Below are 6,312 nucleotides of genomic sequence, written 5' to 3' on the forward strand. Positions count from 1 at the left end.
GCCGCTTAAGCAAGTAAAGAAGACAACCACTCCGTCTGCTCGGTCAGCGTCTAGCAGTACAACCAGAGGTGGGAGGACATACAGATTCGATCCTTCTCTGAAGACTCCAGAGAAGTTACCATATGAGAGGACCCTGGAGGAGAATGCCGAGATCGCGTGAGAAGAAGTGAGGAACTTCTTTGAAGGGGTGAAATCAAAGAAACATCCACCTCCGGAGGAGAAGGTAGATCGGGTGAAAGTGAAGCGCACTCTGGCTGCCCTGACAAAACCACCGAAGTCTGATCCGCCGAAAGGAAACTATGACCGCATTATTGCAAAGGAATTTGCCGAAGGGGAGCAGTCGGGAAGTACTGTCAGTGATCAAAGGCTGAAAGAACGACGAGCTGGGAAACAAATTGCCCAGCTCGGCAAACAAGCGAAGCAATCGTGCCCCCCGCTCAAGGTGCCTAGCCACAACGTCGATAATGATCCGAGGATGGTGCCCGGTTATAGCAATCTTGCAGATTACCTGCCCGACGAAGTACATTATGAACCCATGGAGGTGCAGATACAAAGATACGAGTACGGGAAGCCTCTCGTCAAAGATGAAAGATCTCTATCAACGATGATGCGAAGATTGCATGATTGGTACTTGAAAATCTGCAAAGACTCTGGGGGAGGAGTACTTTGTATGCGAGAGTTAAACCGGAGCATGACCTTGTTGGAATTGATCTGTTGCCTGTTCCATTTGAGGAGTTCTATCAGTTTTTCAATCAATTGGCCCTCGATAAAACAACGGTCGCCTGCTACTGTCTGTAAGTAGTACTACTTCTGTCATTAAGTTTCTCTATATAGCTTAGCTCTTTCATTGCATGTATTCATAATCATCCTCACTATATTATGCAGATTAAAGATCGCCGAATTGAAGAAAAGACAAGTCGGTGATATTGGGTTCATTAACACATATCTCATAGATGCAACTGAGGTTAAACTTCATGCCGCAGCTACCGAGGCCAACTTGCTACGATCGTTCGTAATAAATCAAAACAAAGATATAATACTCTTTCCTTACAACTTCAGGTGAGTGTTACTGTCTTGTGCGTATTCGGTTTCCCTTATATATTAGTCAAGGTTATAGTAATGTAATTGATGAGTTATGCATGTGTGTGCAGTTACCACTATATTCTCCTAGAGATTAAGCTTGAGCAGGGAGTAGTAACCGTCTTGGACTCTAAACGAAAAGATCCCAAGGAGTATGCGGACATGACTGAAATCCTCAAGAAGTAAGTTAAATCGATCATTATCCACCATATCAGCAACTTTGTTCATTTCCTGATATCAAGTAATTGTTTTCTTTGTCCGGCAGGGTTTGGAGAAAATTCACCAAAACAGTTCCGGGACTGCCGAAGGAGCTGGAATTTAGACACCCGAAAGTAAGTACTATAGTAGCATGTTCCGCGCATCTCCTAGTGATTCAAGCGCTAGTTTCATCAATACCATTTAGCATTCTTGCTTATCAGTTTGATTGACCTCTATTTCTTGTAAAGTGGTTGTGGCAGGAACAAGGGAATGATTTCTGTGGATACTACATCTGCGAGTCCATCCGCCACACGACCTGTGAGCGGGGCGGGTACTCTAACGAACAATATGAAGTACGTAAATAACAACATTCACAATTTTATTTTATTACCATCATTTGTGTTGAGTTTCATTCATTTATATATATATATATATATATATATGTATTGACCCCCTTCTTCAAATTAGATGTTTCGGAAGCGGGATGAACTCCTAGCACCAGCTCGCATGCGAGCAATTCAAGAGGAATTGGCGGCGTTCTTTCTTGACCACGTGATCCCTGAAGATGGAGAATTCTATGTGGACCCTGAGTCCGTATGATTATATTTGTAAGAGATAATTATTGTATATATGTAGCCGGTAGTGTCAGATAGATATACGAGAACTTGTTGATCGACCAATCTCTCGGAGAAGGAGAGGCGGTCGATATCACTTCTCTCTGTATATATGCATATATGTTCATGACGATCTTCTGTTTCCTTCGTTTGCTTACTAGCTAGCTAGCGTGTCTAGTCCTCTCTATATACGTATGTATAGTACGTAGCGTCGACCAAGCACGGACATAAGAGAGGACACTTCTCTCTATTAATGATAACTAGATAACACAATATATGAAACACCTAAATTAACCCCGCAAAACCCCCAACCCCCCCCCTTTCAAAAAAAAAACAAAAACCCCAGCCATAGAAGTGCTGACGCGTGGATGCCTATTGGTCCCGGTTGGTGCCACCAACCGGGACCCAAGGGTCTCCTGACTGGGCTCTGCGCACTGCCCACGTGGAGGGCCTTTAGTCCCGGTTCTGGATTGAACCGGGACTAAAGGGGGGAGGTATTAGTACCGACACTTTAGTCCCGGTTCTGGAACCGGGACTAAAGGCCCTTACGAACCGGGACTAAAGGCCCTTTTTCTACCAGTGTTATTCTATCCGGGACTCCATTCTAGAACAACTTTGCAGAACTTCGTACCAACATGCCCTGGTTACTTCTGGCTAATGATGAAGGCATGGATTTCTTCAATACTTTGACACTAGGAAACCTCTCTCGACCCCTCAGCGATCCTCGACCCCTCGAACCCCCGATAAAAATTAAGAAGAAGAAGAAGAAGAAGAAGAAGAAGAAAAAAAGAGGAGAAGAAGAAAGGAATAGTTAGAGGAGAAGAAGAACTGACAAAGTCTTCTCCTCTATTACTTCTTCTTCTCCTCTTTTTTTTCTTCTTCTTCCTCTTTTTTTCCTTTTCTTTTTTTCTCCTCTTCTTCCTCTTCTCTTCTTCTCCTTCTTCGGGTAAGCCCTAGTTTCCCGACCCTCGACCGCTCGACGACACTCTCGACATGCCCTCGTTCCCGATAAAAAAAAGAAGAGGAAGAATAAGAATAAAAAGAGGAGAAGAAAGATTAGAGGAGAAGAAGTTATTCTCATCTATTCTTTCTTCTCCTCTTTTTATTCTTCTTCTTCCTCTATTTTTTTCCTCTTCTTCCTCTCCTCTTCTTCTCCCTCTTCCCCGCCTGTCTCATGAATGTTCGCTGTCCCCCCCCCCTCGACCCCTCGACGACCCTCGTTCCCGATAAAAAAAGAAGAGGAAGAAGAAGAAGAAAAAAGAAGAGAAGAAAGAATAGAGGAGAAGAACTTCTTCTCCTCTATTCTTTCTTCTCCTCTTTTTATTCTTCTTCCTCTTCTTCTCCCTCTTCTTCCCCTTCTTCCCCGCCTCTCTCCTCATTTGATCATCTATCATCTATGAACAAAAATATTCCTACATACATAAAAAAATTCTACTAATGAAAATAACCTAAAAAATCATATATATTTAGCAAATTCTAGCCACATACATCACATACACATATACATTATAGCCACATACACATATACATCACATATGAACAAAAAAAATAAACTAATAAAAATAAAAAAACATATTGCAACATATGAAAAAAAACATGGTGGCGCCAGCAGGGCAGAGGGGCATGGCGGCAGGTGCTCACAGAGGGGAGCGGCGCCGGCGTCGGGGCAGATGGCGTCGAGGGCGGCGGCGACGGCGTCGGGGTGGCGCGGGGCAGCGACGGCGTCGGGGCGACGCGGGGCGCGGGCGGCGACGGGGTGACGACGACGGGCGCGGGCGACGGCGACGAGGAGCAGGGCGTCGGGGCAGATGGCGTCGAGGGCGGCGGCGACGGCGTCGGGGCGACACGGGGCGCGGGCGGCGACGGGGCGACGACGACGAGGAGCAGGGCGTCGGGGCAGAGGGTGGCGTCGGCGGCGGGGAGTTGAGGAACTGAATGAAAATTTTGACAAGTGTTGTATATATAGCCAGGCCTTTGGTCCCGGTTCGTGGCACCAACCGGGACTAATGCACCCCTTTAGTCCCGGTTGGTGCCACCAACCGGGACCAAAGGCCAATTTTCAGCAGCCCAAAGGGCGGGAAGCGAAGGCCATTGGTCCCGGTTGGTGGCACCAACCGGGACTAAAGGGGTGCATTAGTCCCGGTTGGTGCCATGAACCGGGACCAATGCCGCCTTTAGTCCCGGTTGGTGCTACCAACCGGGACCAATGGCCTTTGCTGCCTCACACCCAAAAGTTTAGTCCCACATCGCTAGCTGAAGGGCGCCGGCACTGGTTTTATAAGTGCTGCTGTGCCTCCCCATTCGAGCTCCTCTCTAATGCAGGCTTTCGGGCCTAAACTTGTTACTGCCTGTGGGCCTATTGGGCCTCTGCGGGCCTGAATCCTGGCCCATGTAGGGTTTCTAGTCGTATTCAGGCCGTGGAGGCCCAGTAGGTGGCATTTTTTTGGTTTTTTCTTTTTTATTTCTACATTTTTTTGGTTTTTTATTTTTTATTTCTACTTAAATTTTGAATAGTTTAAATTTGAATAGTTTAAATTTGAATTTTTAAAAATTTGTGTGAATCACTAGTTTATGAATAACTTTACTATAAAACTAGAATTTTTTTTCTATTTATTTTTTATTTATACTTACAACTAAATACTTATAGTTTTTTAGTGATTTCTTTTTGATTTTAGGTCACAAAAATTATAAACTTTCTGTTAGTCCCATTAGTTTTAAATTTTGAATAGTTTAAATTTGAATTTTTAAAAATTTGTGTGAATCACTAGTTTATGAATAACTTTACTATAAAAATAGAATTTTTTTTCTTCTTTGCTATTTATTTTTTATTTATACTTACAATTAAATACTTATAGTTTGATTTTAGGTCACAAAAATTATATTCTTTTTGCTATTGAAGAATATTATAGTTTTATTTTAGTTGATCATAACATAATATTTTAATTGATTGTTTTTATTTTCATAAAAGTTTTGTAGTTCATTCTGTTTGCTATTAATTCATTCTTTGAGCTAAATGACTCTGAAATTGGAAAGCATTTCAAAATGAACTCTGAAAAGGTTGAAAGTTGGCATGGTATCATCATTTCACCCACATAGCATGTTCCAAAAAGTAGAGAGGGTTATGACAAAAACTTGATGCACTTCGTGTACAAAATGGACAATCACTTTCGAAGTATCAAAGTTTCGAACCATAAGACATGAAAGCATTTCAAATGAACTCTGAAAAAGTTGAAAGTTGGGATGGTATCATAATTTCACCCACATAGCATGTGCATGTACAAAATGGACAATGGTAGCATGTTCGTCTGTTACAAATTTGGCATGGTATCATCATAATAGTTGCGGGAGAAAGTCTTCACTTTTTCTTCACTTGTTTCATTTGCTTATTGCGCCGTAACCATGGATAATCTTCATTGTTTATCACGATGCTTGGGTCAGCCTTGACATTGAAGGGAGGAATTTCATGAAAATTTTCATAATCTTCAGACATGTCTGTCTTGCCGTCCACTCCCAGGATGTCCCTTTTTCCTGAAAGAACTATGTTGCGCTTTGGCTCATCGTATGATGTATTCGCTTCCTTATCTTTTCTTTTTCTCGGTTTGGTAGACATGTCCTTCACATAGATAACCTGTGCCACATCATTGGCTAGGACGAACGGTTCGTCAGTGTACCCAAGATTTTTCAGATCCACTTTTGTCATTCCGTACTGTGAGTCTACCTGTACCCCGCCGCCTAACAGATTGACCCATTTGCACTTAAACAAAGGGACCTTAAAATCAGGTCCGTAGTCAAGTTCCCATATGTCCACTATGTAACCATAATATGTAACCATAATATGTGTCCTTTCCGCTCTCGGTTGCTGCATCAAAGCAGACACCGCTGTTTTGGTTGGTGCTCTTTTGATCTTGGGCGATCGTGTAAAATGTATTCCCATTTATCTCGTATCCTTTGTAAGTCAATACAGTCAAAGATGGTCCCCTGGACAACAAGTACAACTCATCACAAATAGTGTTTTCACCTCTGAGACGTGTTTCCAACCAACTGCTGAAAGTCCTGATGTGTTCACATGTAATCCAGTCGTCGCACTGCTCCGGGTGTTTGGAGCGCAAACTGTTCTTGTGTTCATCGACATACGGGGTCACCAAGGTAGAGTTCTGTAGAACTGTGTAGTGTGCTTGAGACCAAGAATATCCGTCCCTGCATATTATTGAGTCTCTTCCAAGAGTGCCTTTTCCAGTCAGTCTCCCCTCATACCGCGATTTAGGGAGACCTATCTTGTTAAGGCCAGGAATGAAGTCAACACAAAACCCGATAACATCCTCTGTTTGATGGCCCATGGAGATGCTTCCTTCTTGCCTAGCGCGGTTACGGACATATTTCTTTAGGACTCCCATGAACCTCTCAAAGGGGAACATATTGT

The sequence above is a fragment of the Triticum urartu genome, chromosome 7A, assembly GCF_056163025.1.
Source record: "Triticum urartu cultivar PI428250 chromosome 7A, HENAU_Tu73, whole genome shotgun sequence".
NCBI classification, from domain to species: domain Eukaryota; kingdom Viridiplantae; phylum Streptophyta; class Magnoliopsida; order Poales; family Poaceae; genus Triticum; species Triticum urartu.